Below are 18,370 nucleotides of genomic sequence, written 5' to 3'. Positions count from 1 at the left end.
CCCCGGGCCCCACCGCTCGCAGGTGCCGCCCCGGCAGCGCAGAGTACACCGGCCGCCCCCGGGCCCGGAGCGGCGCCGAGGCCGAGCCGGCAGCGCCCGGAGGCCGAGAGTTGCAGCGCGGCACCGCGACCCCTGAGGGAGGAGAGGGCGAAGCGGGAGAAAGCGGGGCGGCAAAAGGACACCGGCAGGGAGGGAGTGAGGGAGGGACGGGAGAGTGGGAGGGAGCGGAGCCCCAACCTCGCCCCGACACCCCGCGGCGGGCTCCCGGCACCTACCTCGCAGCGCCGCCGGCCCGCGGCAACGGCCATTTCCCCGCGTGCCTCCTGCTCCCGCCGCGGGAACGCGCGCCAGCCCGGGCAGCCCCCTCCCCTCCCGCCGCTTCACCGCCGCCGCCGTGCGCTCACTTCCGGCCCGGCCCGCAGCGCTGGAGCGGGCGAGGGGCGGGGCGGGCCCTGAGGAGATGGGCGGGCGGGGCGGGGCGGGGCGCCGGCCGCCCCACTCAGAGCCTGCCCGGGACACCAGGTTGCCCGGGGCACTCGCCCGCCCGCTAGCCAGGCACCTCAGCTGTGCTCCTCGCCCGCGCGGCACGGCACCCTGCGGAGCCTGGCCGGTAGCACTGGGCCAACCCCCCCAGGGAAACGGGCCGTTAACGGCCGGCGGGAGCCCGGCTGGAAGCGTCGGCGCTGCGGCCACGGCAGCGGCGGCTGGGTGGCTCTGAGGTGACTCTCCGTCATTTCCTCCCCTTATCGCCCGATCTTCCTAAGAATGCTCGGCATGACTGGAAACTTGCACAACGCACCAAAAACGTCCGGCCGGGCGGCTGGGGCCGAGCCGCGGGTACAAGGCGCTTCCTCCGCCGCGGCCGCGGGGGCTGGGCCCGGCCCGGCCCGCCGGAGCGCGACGCGCAGCGGGGAACGGGCCGAGGAGCGACGCCGGTGAGACCCGGGTGCTCCGCAGCACGTGGGGTTTAGTTGTAGAAAGGAGCACTTTCCGTCACTTGCCAGTTGACGACTCCAGTTGTTCGGAACAACATGTTCTGCTAAACGGAATTTTGCTTAATTTAACTTCAGAAACATTTTCGCCGGCCCCCACTGATCCCTGTTGTCAAGCCCAGCCTTCCTGACGTACCAACGCATCTCAAAAACAATATTTTGGTTTGACCTTCACAATAGCTTCAAAAGAATATAATGTTTTGAGTATGCTCAAAAGTATGGCATGTGGGATTTTGTACAAAGTTTAGACAATGGGCCTTTCATGAGATCAAATTAAAAGTTGTAACAGGCATTTAAAAATAACAATAGAGTTTTTAATGTAGATGCAAAAGAATTCCAGGAACAGAATTTTGTATTCCGTCCATTCAGGGGATAGTAGTTAAAATAATCAAAGGATTTAGTTCATGCTTATTGGCATCTTGTTCAGTCATTTTAGCAAACTGAAGTTCCTCCGCCTCCAAAAAAATAAATGCTTAATGAAGCATAGAAGACATATGAAGATGCCAGTTCAGAAACTACAATAATGAATGAATTAATAAAAATGTCATTAATACATAGCTAGAAGTGACATTTTCTGTATGTCTGTATACACCCCATCATTTTAGCATCTAAGCATTTTCTGTTGGATGAAAAGCCCTTGCAGGTGACTTCAACGTGGGTAACATGGAGACTTGGATGGCTGACACAAAATGTGCTCCTGTAGAAACATCATAGCCGTGACTCTTTATTACACAGTTTAAAAAAACTACCAGAATTCTTACTACTGTTATGATCCAAGCTATCAAGAATTTTTCAGGTTTTCAGTTATTAAGAGTAGAAATTGATCCTTTTAATGCTGTTCCAGGATTTACAACCGATAGCCCAATTCTGCTCCACTTTTGAAAACAGAATGGAGCACCAGCAGAAGACACCTACTTTGCTCACAAGTTCCAGGTTTCTTTCCAGACTGTCTGTCCATGTACACCAGCTTTTCTGATTGCATTTTAGATTTTTGTCCTGGCAGTCATGTCTCATGGCCACCTCTTCTCTTGGGCTCCTGTAATGGTCCTGGCCAGGAGACCACTGTAGATGGAAGAGCTGGTGACCCACACGACATCAGGGCAGCCTGTGCCTTCAGACCTGGGCTGTGCTGTCCTTTGGCTGCAGGGGAGATGTTATTGCTCATTGGAACAGGAGTCTCCAGGCAGCTCCCACTTGGTACCAGCGATAACACCACCTGCGTGGCCTTGCCTTTATCTTAAAGTGCAGCAAGATGTTCCCATGTGAACACCCATTCTGTTTGGCAGGAGAAATTATGGGTAGAATCGTTTTATTTTAGAAAATCCTATAATGACTGAAACAGGAAACCATTTTGTATGGATGGAGTCTGCAGAGTGTGCTGCACCTGTTTGATGCTGCACAACTGAGGGTTCCCAGCAATTCTAAGAGTGTAGGATTACCTAGGCTACCCTCTCTTTCTGGCTCTAATAAAAAGCCATTTAAATGATACTTGCAGAGGCAGAGTGCCTTTCCTACTGGGATCCTAACAGACCAGCACCTCCTGGTGCAAGCCAGTTCCCGCAGTGTTTGTGCTGCTTTCCCTCTCACGTGGATCACATTAAACTGCTCTGGGTTGTACCTCCGAGTCACTGACCACAGTGGTTAGCTCTGGGACAACCATTTTTCCATGTTTCGCTATCCAAAGGAGCATTAACCTGCTTAGCCTAAATGAAAGGTAGCTACCATATCCAACTATTTCAACAAGATCATGACTGTTTGATTGACTAACCCCCATCATGTTAGGTAATACATGACAGTACGTCCAGGTCAAATATGAATCATAAAAGCCAAGCAGGAAAGATGATTTGGTTCATTCTACAGATTAGTGCATAATTTTAGACTATTATCAAGTCTGTCTATCAGTCCCATAACTGTAACAACCTCCTGTGACTTTCCTTAGAAATTATTTCCTTCTTATCATGAAATTTTCCTGCTATTTTGTATGTGTTTAAATAACTTAAGCCCATCCTTTTTGTAGTATCTCATTTTTGTAAAATATTCTAGGTTACAAAAGATTGCATGAAACCCAAATTCCACTTCATGTTCAATAGGTACTGATTTGTTTTTATCACACTAAATTAGAAACCTGAATATGCTATTCCTTCCCTGGCTTTCACCCCTTACACTGAAGAGCAACTCCAACACCCGTACTTTGGCCTCTGCTTTCATAGTTTCTCAGCTACATTCACATTAAATATATACCAATTATGAGCTCTAGCAGCCGTAGCAGCCAGTTTTAGAAATGGCATTTGTATATCAGGTGCCATATAGCATTCTCCATAGCTTGGCAGCCAAAATAGTTCTGCTTCAGGAGAGATAACTGCTTGACAGTGGAAGCCCAGCTTCTAGGTAAAACGACAGTATCCCCTAGACAGTTGAGTCAATGAAAGGAACAATGACATAGCCTGCAGACTGGCTTATGGGTGGATAATTAAAAGTTAGACATTCCCACATGATAGCATTACGTCACTTTTAAAGTATTTCTTATACAGGAAGTTGTGAATATGTCTATGTAAATACAATGCACAAGGTGTGTGTCTCAGCAGTCTCACCGCCTAGCTACTATATGTGTTGTCTGTGATACATTGACCAAGTGCCACAGTTGCCCTGAGAGTTTTCAGGAGACACTTGGTAAAGCTGTCTTGGGAAAAAAAAAGTGTGTGCAGATAGACAAGGAGAAAAAAACATACAACTTTATTAAGTAACATTTTTATTGAAATTTAAATTGTGTACTACAGGCAGAATAAATATGAGAGAATTTGGTCAAATATTTGGAGAAAGTAAGTGCTGTGCTCACTACCCCAATACTCAAACTTCACAAAAGAATTCCAACACAACATATGCAAAAATCAAATCAACTTGTGTAACTAACTATACTGACACTGGTATTAACTGGAAATATGACAAACTGCAGCTGGCAAATGGCTTTTAAAACAATACTTACGATACAAGGAAGCTTGATGTCTACCCAGATCAAAAGGATGGCTACATGTAACAAGGCATAACAAATGTGTTTTGGTTAACATAACACATAGAAAGTTGGTTTTTTTTAATCACTTTAAAACTAAAATTCCTTCATTTTCTTTTCAGCCTAAAATGCATTTATGTAAGCTCTCCAAATTTAATAGATGAACGCCTTATTTCAACTACTGGATTTGCTACTTGCCTTTAACTAATTGGAAGGAACCAACTCAATTTCTATTGTTAGAGCGTTATTTTTGTGAATGAGAAATTGTTAGTAGTAGCACAGGGACCATTAAAGGACAAATGTGTTTCCTCTTGAAATAGGAAGATGGAGCATTTTCTACCAAGGACAAAAATTTATTTTCATGACGTTTACCAGAACATGGTACCTCCTTTGTTCAGCACGTCTGTTCCATGGAAATCCCTGAACATTGTTCATTGGGGCAGGGTTTACAACACACAGGTCACCCTGTCCCATGGATGCGCTTTCCTTGTCACACCCCACAACGCTGCATTTTGGCCAGGTGTGGGTACCCATCCCAGAGCAGCGGCCTCAACACCACAGTCCCAGCACAAGTCAGACAAAGCCCATGCAGTTGTCATAACTGGCAAGCTGTGCTCAGCACTGTAGCTACTTGTGTATGGCCTTCAAAAGTGTTATGGACCATGACTTATATTTATGGAGCAGGTTAGAAACTCATATTTGAAAGAAAAAAGCTTAATTTGAATTATAAAGTGCACTAGCTCAGACTATCCAGAAAAGGAAAATTATGAATCTACATGTACGACTCAAATATTAGGCTGCTCTTCAGGATAGCTACAAGATTCAGTGATGTTTGAATTAAAGTTTTATTGTCTTAAAGATGTACGTATAAAGAAATCACGTTAAATATTGAGAAACTATTAGCTTAAACAGAGTAACTACTGCAAAAATCTACCAGTCCTCAGCTAAGCAAGACAGGCAGTTCTAGCGTCCTCAAAGCGACTACTATGTATTTAAAGGCAACAAGTCTTAAGCCCTAATTCTGGAACATCTGGTAATGTGTATCAACATTTCAGCTATGTTTGTTTAGACTCTAAATTGTATTTTTCTCTCTGAAAACCAGCAGAGGGAGACAGGTTCTTTTTTACTCCTAAAGAAAGCAAAATATTGTATTACTTCCTCAAAAATACACCTTCTGAAAATTCAGTAAAATTTCCAAGAGTAGTCTCATAATGCCTTTTCTTGGTAATTTTGAACTTTATTATTAGTACACACTTGTTCTCAGTGTTTATTCAAGCTTAAATGGCTATTGCTGACATCTGCAGTTGTTTATTCAACAGTATGTTGCTATGAATATTTCATCGTGGATTTGTTTCTGGGAGAAAGGGGATATCAGCGTTAGTAGTGAATGAAAGAGGAAAATAGGCCATGGTTATGTTTTTATTGTTCCAGTGTTATGCAACAGCTTGCATGTGTTTGCAGCATGTCTAAGGTCTGCACATGGCTCTCAAAATCTATAAAGTAATTTCAGCTGACTACATATACAAATTACATATTTAAGGCTAAAGTGTAATGAGAAAATTCTGCTCTGCAATCAAAAAATATTTACAATAGTTTCAAGTGCAAGTAAAATCTTGACTTGATTTCTTAGGCCCCAGGTCCTGCTTCAGTAAATGGAAATTGAGGCACTAGGAGCCAAAATACTATTACAAATCTTGGCACAGAAATTTAGGTATGTCCCACACAATTTAGGCAACATTCTCTTCAAAATGGCATGACAGGGCATACGTTTGAAATTCATAAAAGATTTTTCATATTTACCCCATTTTTAAAAATAAATTATGTCCAGAAGAACTACTGGACCAGGGAACTAAATAACAAAGCAATTTAACACATTTCACTACTTGCTTTACTGTAAATATTTTGTGATAATTTTTCACTTGATATATTTTTTCATACAACTTCCTTTAATACACAGTTTATATAATAAGATAAGAAATTATAAGAAATATTTTTTGGATAGGACATGTTCTATGTAGATACGCACAATTTCTATTATTTGAAGGCCTTAAATAAAATGAAGCATCTGAACATTCCTAAAATGCAGTGGAAGTAGAAGAGTTAGAAAACGCACACAGAAACTGTGCCAGTGCTGCCATATACTCAGGAGGTACCGTGGGATAGTTGTTAGTCTATAATATGCTTTGGTAAGGGCTATTAATGTAAAAATCATGCCAGAAAAACCTCAGGGAGAAACTGCGGGCAACAGGATGCGTACCTGGAAATAGCAATCATTCCTTGGGTAAAGGTAATTGATGTAATTGGGAAGGCTTCTGGTATTTAAAATCCCAATCACAGCAAGTCATGCTTAATCAGACATCCAAAGGCAGAGGGTGATAAAACTTCATATTGACTACTCACTTGAATTATCCTGCATCAACAAATGAAAACAAAATAAAACCAGCACTACCAGTAGGAATCCTAAAGTAAGAGACGTGCACAGCTATCTCTTTGGCAGGCTGCTGAGAAACAGCCTACAGGGTCTTTTCCAGCTGCCCAAATTCCTACAGTTCCATGCAAGATCTGAGCCCTCACCACAAAATCTGATATTTTCTTTCTGGTATGAGCTAATTGCATGAAGCTTCTTGTAGTAACCCTATGTTAATCAGTAACACAACTTCACAGTTCTTCTTTAAGCATTGCAAGTCAATTGAAATATTCTACTATTTAAAAAAATGAACAATTCCTTATGTCATGCATTTATTTGTAGTCACGTAGTGCACATTGTTAAGAATAAATTATCCTATCAAGTACATTCAGTGAGGTACTTTTCATATGTCTGTCCAAGTCTAATTCTGTCATGGCTCTGGCCTTTAATCTTTGTATTTTGGTGTACAGTTTTTTGTAGTTTTCATAGGGGAAGTTAAGCACACAATGTGTTTCCTGGAGGACATTTGTAAAACTTGTTTTCAGGTTAAGGGTCACTGATAAAAATTCAACAGATTTTATCTAATGAACATTCTGGAAGCAGCAGAATGAATTCAAAATGCCTGAAATCCTTGCCAACATGCTTTAATTGGTAAATAAGCATCTTCTACTTAGGAATGACAGTTATGTAAGAGTAGAGTACTGGCACATTATTCAAAGGGATTTATTGCTTGCCTTTGCTGTTTACATTCATGAGTAGAAAGACACCCATGCTTGAGGGACAAAACCAGATACTGTTTTAATTAAAACGATCTCCAAGTTTTATGGAAAACTTTTCAGATAGGATTACAGCACTTGGCCCTCAGCAGAAAGAAGCCAACAGCATTAACATGTCACAACTCACTTAAACAACTTGACACAGAGCTTGTGCGCATTGGAGGAAAAAAATAGTGTGTGTTCATGTGTGCAGTGCTCACTGGGAAACTTCACGCTGATCAGCAGACCACACGGGTCTGGCCTCGTTACCAACCCTGTCTTTGTGGATACTACTCACCATCAGAATAATTCTACCCAATGTATCAGGCACTCTGTCAGGATCAGGCTCATGCACCCAAGTGTGGGTGTGCAGAACAGGTAAGGAACGTCACTTCTCATCTTCCAGGTGTCACAGAAATCACCTGTCAGCAAAACTTCTCGGGATCCACAGTCATCCTTCTGCAATGAGGCAGTGACACACCAGGCCATGGAGAAATATCCTAATTAAGAGCAGTGCTCGAGCAGCATTGAAGCATTTGAAAACCCAGTATTAAAGTTAAGAAAAATTACTTATTTTGCAAATAAAAATGTAGTATGACATTTTAAATAGCAATGGCCCTTTGCTCAAGAAAGATACTGAAGAGTAGCCGAAAGATAAGGAAGAGGGTACAGATAAAGGAATGGCACTTCAATATAGTGTCACTGGCTAATCCTGCCTATGACACCATACCTAATTTGCCACAGTGCAGCAGGTATTTAAGTTTATGCGTGTGTGTGGTGAAAGTATAGAGTGGTTTAGTGACTCTTTGAAACTTCCTAATGGAAAAATCTTTAGCTACTTCGTTTTAACTAAATTCCAAAGCTTTCAGAAAAAAAAATTATTAAATTGCCTATATGTCACCTGCAAACATTACTTCCATTACAGTACTGTGTAGTCTTTCGGAAGAGCAGAAATGTAAATTCCAAGTCAGGAATCACATCACAGTAGCATTAAGCATGATCTTGGTTTTCTATTTAAATCAATGGAAGTTTTGCTCTGGATTCACTGAAAGCATAACTTTAAAAGAATGAAATTATCTTTGCTTTATCCCACTAAAACTGATAGATGAATCCACCTGCAATGTTCTGGCACCCCCCAAAGGTACCTGGCTGAATCCTCAACCTGTGAGAGACCATGTATTAAAATACTAAACTAATGAAAAGCTATGTCCTCCAGCTATTTGTTCATACTCTCTTAGCAAGGCCATCCTGTCCTCAGCCTCACATTATTAAACAGAAGTCCAACTCTAACCTGGTTATTAGATTAGGAAGTAAAATGCCCATTTCCTATCTAATATTAAAAACTGCTGAAAATCCACAATGTTTGAGTCAGAAAAGCCAAATTTTTTCTAAACCCAAGTAGTCTTTATGAAATTTAAAACCTGAATTAAAGATGAACACGTTAGTCTTATAAAATGGCCCTACCATGCAATGAAGTATTGTAAATGTAGTCCTGGCCACTACATTTCCCTAAAGCAGCAGAAAATACTCAGTACTGATCATCTCTGATCTTCCTCTTTGGTTGCAGGAGACTTTAATAACTTGTTCTAAAGACAGACAGAAGTGGACTTTTTTCAACCCTGAACATATAAGAAACATTCCCAAGCTTTCAGAGAATTCCCTGGGTTTTGTTTCAATATGCATACAGCTTTCACTGAAGAGGGAAGATACGGAAGATTTATTGCCATTATTGCTCTCACAAATCCTACACATTAAAAATTCTGTTCTCAATTATACCACTTCTATGTGCTTATTTTTTTCTCTCATCACAGTTTCATGAGCTTTGCTGTCACCCCGTAGCTTTCTAAGGAAAAGGACAGATAGCCTGACAGCTGTAGCGGGCTTACACTGAAAGCATTTAAAGAATCCTCCTTTAATCTGATTTTAGTGGAAATTAAGCTTTACTCATTTCGTATTTGCACCAAAATTAACAGGGTCAATCTCATGGATAACTAAAACATTCCCCAGAAGTTTAGAATCTCTTCTATGCAGTCTCAAAAGCTATTATTATGTTGCATTCGGACAAAGAAAGAATGAAGAAATAAACCAGAGCAAAAAGCTGAAAATATCTATTTCCATGACAGTATGTATCATAATGTAATTTATTAAGATTCCATCTGACCCCTCAATAAAAGGGATTTGCAGCAAACCCTGGAGTATATTTAGTCTCTGAAAATGAGGCCACATGGTAGCACGTGGTTCGGACCAGAACTCGTCTGAAGAGCCAGCTTCCCACAGGCTCTTCCATAACTATTAGATTGTTTCCAGAAAGTCTAGTTTAACCCTAAATTACTTTTAAAATATTCACAATTTTTAAATATCCCTTCAGATGTCACAGTTCTAAGAATTCACTAACCTTTTGGAGTATAATCACCAATAACATTTTTCCAGTGCTGTATTTCTGTTTATTTTTTCCTTTTCTTAAATAAGCATATAGGTTAAGCAAGCTCAAATAAGCACACTAAGTTATTTCACCAACTAGCATTTTAGTGACCTTGCTCACATTATTTAGGGTCAAAACAGACCTTTACAACACTGAAGATCCTGCAACTCACTAGAAACTATTAGTTCATCAGTAAAGAACAGGTGTTGTATTATGGTCACAACTAAGTGCACAGGTGGAAATCAGAGAGTACTAATATAGCATGATTAGCACCTTTGCAAATAAAGGACTCCAAGGATAAATACACTGCACACCTAATGGCAAAAGGCAGACAGATATGATGACAGAGGTAGAGCTTCTATTGAAAGCGGTTTTGTTGTTGGTTTTGGTTTTTTTAAACACATGTTTAAACTATATGTCTCTCTTTGATTATTAAGCACTGGGAATGAATGCTTTGGGCTGTTGTTGTAAATAGGGATACATCTGATGCTGATATTTTTACTGGGTTTGAAAAATCCTTAAATGATTAAATAACATGACTGCAGTCTAATCCTAAGCCTTAGCAGTACAAAAGTCAGAATATTTTGATGCAAGACATCAATTCTTGCCTAGAACTTGAGTCCTGGGAGGAATCTTATGTCTGCAGTCATTAATGTGAAGGGAGTTTTGCCTTAGGACCAGATAATAAAGTCTTAAGACTGTGTTTAAGTATCTAAAAAAAACTGTGCAGTCACTTCAGTTGGTAAAGTTCCTTAAAACCTGAAAAAAACAGTATTAATTTAAAAATCATATGGGAAGCAATATTTGTTTCCATCTCTGGAGTTACTGCAGTTCTGTTAAACCTGTGTGGCCTGTTGGGTAGGTTGGGAAGGATGAGTCTTCACAAGGGCTCCTTCACAAGGAAGGGGCTCCACATGTCCCTTTGCAAAAGAAGTTTTGGGCAGAGGCTCAGACCTGACAGAGAAGGATGGGTGAAAAGGATTTGTTGCAAGACAGGCCTGCTAGTCCCCTGGTAATGAGGCAATGGAACCTGCACCATTTCTTAGATGAAATTTTGTATCTGCAGCCTGGCGCTCACAGAGTTTGATAACACTTTTACAACAGCTGCAGTTTGTTCAGGCAAACCAGTTTGTCTTGGCTTTGGTTCACCAGCCTGCAAAGTGGCCGTTATCTCACTGTGGTTTTGTGAAACAAGGAACAACTGCAGCTGCTTTCAGATAGACTGACGAGAGCTTTTACTGTGTGCATTACATTTGTATTGGTGGAGGGTATAGAACATGGGAGTGAGGCCAGAAGTGACAACATCGGCCAGTAAGCCCCAGAAGAAGAATCATTGTTGTCCTGATCTGTTTTATAGGTCACTCTCTCTCTCAGAGATTCCTCTCTCCACTACCTTTGCCAGCTGTAAACACCTGCAGCAATTGCAGCAAGTGCCACAGAAAAAGGCAGCATTAGCTACCTTAATTCCAACAGCAACACCAGAAAAGTAGGCAGCACATAGTTTACCAGTTCTAAGAAGCTCTTAGGTGTTGGTTCACCAGGCAGGTTTTTCTACTTCTAAGCTGTATCAACAGATTTGGAAACAAAACTTCTGGTTTTTATTTCCAGTGTGGTAGTTGCTCCACAACATGCAATCACTTTGCTTCACAATCTCTGAAAACCTTGGCTTAATATTTACCTTTTTCACAGAATAAGTATGAACACTACCATAAAATATTTCATACGAAAACTGCCTGTAGGAAAAAACAGTGCGTAAGTAATTATAGTGTGATGGCCATTTAGTTGCACAATTGATTTGATATTGGTCTTCCAAAATTATTTCAAAGGTATTACTTTTATATTTATATCACTATTAAATTCCTGCTCCTGCAAAAATGTATTTTTAAAAGTGTTAGTTGCAAGCGTATATAGCAATCCTGACTTCCTTTCTACACAAGTTTTTCTCTACCCTTTGCTTCAAACTGTTCTTTCCCTGCTTTTCCCCTGTGACATGAGTCATTCCGGTCAACCACGTAACTTTTCATCCAAATTAGATACATTCAGTAAAATTACCAGTAGAGACACCAAAGCAAATGCCTACATAATGTCCATCTTTTGAAATAAAGCTTAAGCTATATGACAAATTGTTATACTGATCTGTGAGTTTTCCTACTCCAGGAGATGTGATTTCTTTTGAAAGAGCTTGCATTATTACTTATTTCCATTCCTCTGCAGTAGGTATTAGAGAAGTCTGTATTTCCATTTTCTAGGCACACAGGTTGGCAGAGGCAAACAAATTACAAGCAACACTCTTTTAAATATTCTCACCAAGCCTGATTTTTATGAATACTTTTGAAGGTGAGAAAAAATATTTGCCATGCAGTATTAAACATATATGAATTGACAAAGAGTAAAGATCTGTGGTTGCTTAAGTACAAAAGGAGGCAGAAGCAGAGTGAAACAACTTCTAAGCTACTTGCATGTTTAACTAGGGTTTATGTAGGTCAATACAAAACATGGAAATTCCTCCCGGCACATCTTTTGTAGAAATCTCTTTTTAAAATTTCATCAAAGAAAGGAAAAGTTGCGATGATTTCCCTTTTTGTAATAAAGTTGCCCCTTGCCACAAATTATTTAGACGTCTTTCTCATAATACTACTGAGTGTTTCATATTCGAAGTAGGCAAAATGTTTCCTGATGGCCAGGGTCCAAAACAATAAAAGATGGAGCAGAACTTGCAACCATATCCTCCCGTTCTTGTAACATTCAAATTTCCTCAGCAAGTTTTTCAGGAACAAGATAATGTTGGGGTCCGACAAGGACACCAACAATACTTTTTGCTAAATACTGTTCGTTTTTTCCAGGGTGAGGAAACAAACACAAATCCAGTCTATAACTCATTGTTTCAATGAGCACACAAATACATTTGTGTTTTATTTCCAGCTTCCAAAACTGTAAATATTGTCAGCACTATTCTACAGATGTCCACAAACATGCATATTTCATTTCAGCATAACAAGATGAAACAGCAGACAAAAGGGTGCTTCATGCTCTGGAGAGTCTAAAAAGGTTGGGGAAATGGCTTCCAGGCCAGAAATGCTTGTGCTGCCCTTTCATTGGAATCACAGAATGTCCTGACTTGGAAGGGACCTACAAGTATCAAGTCCAACTCCTGTCCCTGCACAGGACAACCCCACAGTTCACACCATGTGTCTGAGGGTGTTGTCCAGTCTCTTCTTGAACACTGTCAGGCTTGGGGCTGTGACACCTCCCTGGGGAGCCCGTTCCAGTGCTCCAGCACCCTCTGGCTGAGAAGATTTGGTCTTCAGCACATTCCCCATGGAAGAGTATCAGGGAAAAACGAATAGACTTCAAGAGAGCGGGGAGTGAGGGCCACCGCTCCACAAACATCTCTGTGGGGCACAAAAATGAATGGCCTTTAAATTCTGGTTTAAATCCTTCACCTTCTGATTTCCTGAAAAACACTCAGTACACACATTGACCTGCGTGCTCGCTCACACTCACCAATATGTACAGGCACTGATGCCTCTTTGCATTCACTCACATGCCTTCCACATGCCTGTTGCTCACAGACACCGAGTGCTGCTCCACCTCACACCCTTGCTCACATGTACTCACACTCACTTACACAGCTGCACCCCCTCACACTCACACGTGCTTCCCCCCCATCCTCATAGATCTTCTTGCTCAAACAAGTAATCATTCATTCTTTGGCTATGCATTTTCTATTTTTAACACCCAGTTCTGCTAATGGCACTGATTATTATGTTGTCTGCAATTAAAGATAAATTCTCCCCAGGAACTAAGTTTAAAACTCCAAAGGAAAATGAAGACCTTTGGTTCGTGCGATCCACGACACCACCAGGTAATAGCACTTTTCAACCACTGTGCCCAGAGAGGAGAGCTGTACTTTGCACAACATGCATTGCAAAGTGGAAAGTGTGCTCTGAACTTTAATCTCTCAAAGATACGTCAGATCCTACCACATCTTTCTCCACAAAGCAGTTAAAAAGCTTATACTTAAACTCTGATTTGCAATGTGGCCCAACAGGTGGAATAACTTCACAGAGCAGAAGACAGTTGAGAGCTGCAGCATGCGATACCAACAAAAGACAGCTAGCAACATTCAGCACGTACCTTGGAACCTGCCACCTGTCTTGATTGCTTTTGCTTGTTTTATGAGACATTTCTATTTACCTCCAGCATGCTACTCATTACATTACAGAAGCAGACCTGCATGTCACATTTACAATACAGGTGCACAATGGATTTATGCAGTAATATAAACCTTTTGCATTTTATGCTGTCATTTTCCCAGCATTTTCATAATTTCTAATACTTGCAGTTCTGGCCACCACTGAGCACCGCACTGATGTTTTCACAGAACTTTCTTATTACACATTCGCAAGCCGAGCAATTAGAGAGCTAGTCCAGAGCTTACAATTTTGGATGTAAAAAACCCAGCTTTTTTTTCAAGGCAAATCAGTTTACATTATTAACATATCATTTGCTGCTTTATCACCCAGCTACCGAGTATGAGATACTCTGCAGATCTAAAGTAAAGGTCAGCTTTCCATTTTATTACTCTAAGTAATTCCCTGTCATCAGCAAACTCTCTCTCACACAAATTTGTACCCCTTTTGTGGTCATTTGTGATAACACTGAAGCACAAATTCCTGGGAAACATCTCTGCTGTCTTCCCCTCATTAGTCCAAGGTTTATAAAAATAATAAATAACCAAAAAGCCCCTAAACACCACAAGAATAAAACCCCCATGTTGACTCCTCCTTTTTTCCCCTGCAATAACTGAGTGATCATCACATGCATATAATTCTGACCAGGCAGAAGCAGATACAATTTTAAAAGACAGGAATTTTTAAAAAATTACTACCACAATCCTGGAAATACCTGGTACTCAACCTTGCCTAATGTTCAGATGCTACTCATCTGCTTTATGACAGTGGCATTATATAAACTGCCGATGACTTGAAAAAATATGTAATAAAATACTGATTCACATGAGAAATCAACTAAAAACTACATTTTCCTTTAATGACCCATTTATGGTATTTCTTGTTCCACATGAGATTACTGTGAAATACATACACTGTATGGGCCTTACAACAGCCTTTTTTCCTGCTTTTTAAAATATTTCCATTAGTGGAAATGAGAAGCCAAAAAAGTGCTGTAAGTGATACACTTCTTGCTGCAACCACCGTACCCTACCTTTTACTACTTCTTTTTCCTGCTATTCATCATTATCTCATTTCCAAGCCACCCTCTGTTCAGTTGAGAGCGCCAAAATAGTTCATACCAACTTAGATGTTTTACCTCCCTCTTAAGCAAGATATTATTTCTCTTCTGTTTTCTCTTTGTGACTTTTCCTCGTTGCTTCAAGTATGAAATTATCCTCATGTCCTGTACCAGTATTCGTATTTTTCTATACCCTCAAAACAGTGAAAGCTGTTTTGTTTTGTTTTAAACTAGACTTTCTTCCTCAATTTACTGTTCTTTCAGTCTGAATACATTACGGTTCTTGCCTCAGTTCTAGTTAAAGGTATTTTGGTGGCAAGATCACACTTGTTTCTCTGACCATATCTCTTTATTTGTTTCTAAAGCATCCTGCATGGTTACCAGGTTTTGGTAAATGTATGTGTAAATATTCTTATTCTACAGAAAACTGTCTGTTTGTTTCCTTTTTTAATCAGTGTAGAACTGAAATTTTCAAGGAAGGCTCCCTTGCCCAGTCTCCAACCTAAAGTCCCGAGTCACTGGTTTGCTCATTTAGAAAAATATTATTTATAAACTCTTATAGAAATGTAAACAAATACTCAAAAGGAAGTGGGCATAGACCTAAACATATCCTTAAATATTTTACTGCACCAAGGCCTAAATATTCCTGTTTCCGAATAAAGTTATTTGGGTGATATATTTCTGTTTAAGAGTTGCTGAATTTAGAAGCTGAATCTGATTAAGCATGTTTACCTGTATAAAACATATCTAGCTGAAACAGAACTCTCTTTGATCAGACTAATATTTATTATTTTTGTTCTAGAGTAGCCACCTTATTAAAAATCAGTAAATAAAAGTTTAAATTATGAAAATATTTATTTCTCCTCATCCTTTTCAACCATTTCTAAAGGCACAGTGTATTTTATTTTTCCTTTCATTTACAATATGCAGAAAGAGAAAAAATATTTTTTATAATTTTAAAATTAGAAAATCAGTCTGAAAATGAATACATAATTCTGAAAGCTGCAGCTGAAAGCCAGGTGGGTACATACCCAAAAAAGAAGAGGCAGAAGATGAGAGATAATATAGGATAGTTTTAGACTTATGAACTTTCATAGACAAAGAGCTCTTATCTGTCTGAGCTGTTCAGCAGGTAACAGAAAAGAGACTTGGACTTTCTACTACAGTAATATATGTTGGAGTTATACTGGTAACTCATCTTTATTTTAAAATTTGGGGTTTGGTCAATGTTAGAACACAATGATTTTTTTTTGCCTGCCTCTCCAAATTAACTAGTGTAATGGAATTCTCCTCAAGAGCTGCAATAAATAGGTTCTTGTTATATGTCACTGAATAGATAACTAAGACCAAAACAGCAACGAGAAGTCACTAATAACTAAGCAGAACAATCCATCTAGTTTTTCGTTGTAACTAATAACATGACACGACCAGAAGCAGATCCACCAAGGGACCCAGCTATGGCACTCCCGGTCACAAACAGGCACCCATCCCATCCCAGGGCTGTCCTGCTGCCAGATGTGCCTCAGATCATGGGAGGGGGCACTGGCACAGCCCCAGGGGTTCTCCACCCTTCAGTTAAACCACATTCCAGCACCAAAATGAAGTAGCCACATAGTATTTGTAGAGAGAAAAATAAGCAGCACAACTAACTAGGCTACAGTACATATCAGCTTGTGATTAACAGAGGGTGAAAACAATCCTGAAACAGTCAAAGCAATGATAGAAATCTCCACTCCAAGCAGCAGGCTTTACAACAGCATGGGACCTGCAAGAAGAAAAAAAAATATATATATCTTTCAGCTGTTGGTTCGTTGTCTTTAAAACTATAAATTCTTGCCACTTGATTTTTCTACCAAGGGTTGAGGTATCTCAAGTTTGACACAGAATAGCTGCCCTGCTGCAAGAGCATTTTGTGGTTTAATTCACAGCAACTTATTAATCAATTCATATTTTTGGCTTACAAAACAAGTTAGAAATATTCCTTCCTCCCAGCCTGGAAGGGGTTCTCAAAAGTGACTGTAGTTTTCAGCTCTGAATTGCAACATTTGGATTAGTTCTATGCAGTCTTTTGTTCTAAATTTAATTTCCTAGAAAAGCTTGTACTGGCCAAACAGTTCTACAACAGAGAGATGTATCTTGCCACAGTAAATTCATCTCAGTTGTACAAGGAATAATAGATCAGCCCCATGTATCAGCTACTAGAGTAAGACCATCTATGTATAAGTTAATAACAGAAGATGTGGCAAACTTTGAGGCAAATATTCTTTCCTATGTAAAAGACAGACTACGCAATAAAAGCAATTGGTAAAATTACAGCATAATTCCTCTACACTGTTTTCAGTCAGGATACTCATACCAGGGCTGAAATGTAAGGAAGTCATTTTGTTTAAAGAAAACCTAACACTGTTAAAACAGGAGACAACGCCCACAAAATACGTAAGTCTGGTACTGAACAGTCTCTTAAAAGTGAGCATATGACCAGAACAATAAGCTAGTGGAACCGATAACTACATTTGGATAAAAAGTTTCCAATTGTTTATATATTAAAACAACAACAAAAAGGTAGTAGGACACGAGCTGTCCTTGTTGAACTTAGGGAAAGAGTCCAGGCAGAGGTCTGCCAGAGAAAGAAAATGTACAGGCATACAATGAGCTAAGCAGAAACTCCTACAGCTCCTCTGAAACCAGTGCCTCCTCAAGGAGACATAAGCCACAGCAGAGCTTCACCAGCGAATTAATTGCATTCTTGCCTGCCACTTTCATATGAAGTCAACAGCCACCTCACATCTGATAAATCGGGCACTTAACCATGACACCCTTAACTTTACCACAGCTACTTTATTTCCATTTCGGGTCTGTGAACTCATTGCTGTTGGGAAACACAGCAAATGACTTCAGCAGCCACAGCTCTGCGGCCAGCAGGTCCTTGTCACAGGAAACCACACATTGCGCTCATTAAGCACCAGTTTTTCAATACCAGCATTGCCATGGCCATAGAGGCATGGAGGATAAACTCTGTTCTCATTTGTAGGTGTCCTTTCCTAATTCAAACGAAAGAACTTATCATATGGTTTCTTGTCTCTACTGTTTCTTCAGATGGACAGTACTTGCAGAGGGGTAGGGGGCGAGGGTTGCAGGGAAAGAACTTTAGCACCAGCCTTGAAATTGCCAGCTTACTCTGTGGTTAAAACAGAAACTAATGCTAATAAGTTACCTTTTCTACCCACTTTCACCCTGAGAAAATAACACTTGGCTGCTGTCAATGGCAAAAGCAGCATCTGCTGCTGTGCTTCCCAGAGCAGAGGCAGAAGCAGGAGATTTAGGAGCCAGAGTTTAGAACTGATGCTTGGGAGGCATTTGAATACCTAACTCTTCATTTTGCTGATGGGAGTACTATCAATAACTTCCACAAAATAAAAATAACAGCAAAAAGTATTAAGGGTACTGTGGTGTACAGCAGCCCTCTTGAAATCCTACCCATATTTACTGACGTACTGGAACAGTGCAATAAAAACGGTAGCCAAACACAATCCT

General features: G+C 40.4%; 1 protein-coding gene across 3 annotated transcripts in view; it reads right to left on the bottom strand.

Annotated features, from left to right (window-relative positions):
* Positions 1-425, bottom strand: part of PIK3C2A (phosphatidylinositol-4-phosphate 3-kinase catalytic subunit type 2 alpha) — a 51,613-nt gene extending 51,188 nt beyond the window's left edge. For 2 of the 3 annotated variants that reach the window (XM_082058901.1, XM_082058903.1), the window contains exon 1: positions 276-421. The gene's annotated coding sequence lies outside the window, so the exon portion shown is untranslated. Of the gene's footprint in view, positions 1-275 lie in introns of all 3 variants that reach the window. The other variant, XR_014184693.1, reaches the window with a different exon arrangement.
* Between the last annotated feature and the right edge of the window lie 17,945 nt (positions 426-18,370).

Source organism: Streptopelia decaocto (assembly GCF_964273445.1).
Source record: "Streptopelia decaocto genome assembly, chromosome: 7".
In the NCBI taxonomy this organism is placed as follows: domain Eukaryota; kingdom Metazoa; phylum Chordata; class Aves; order Columbiformes; family Columbidae; genus Streptopelia; species Streptopelia decaocto.
The sequence above is the reverse complement of the archived record's forward strand: the minus strand, read 5'-3'. Positions and strand labels throughout refer to the sequence as shown.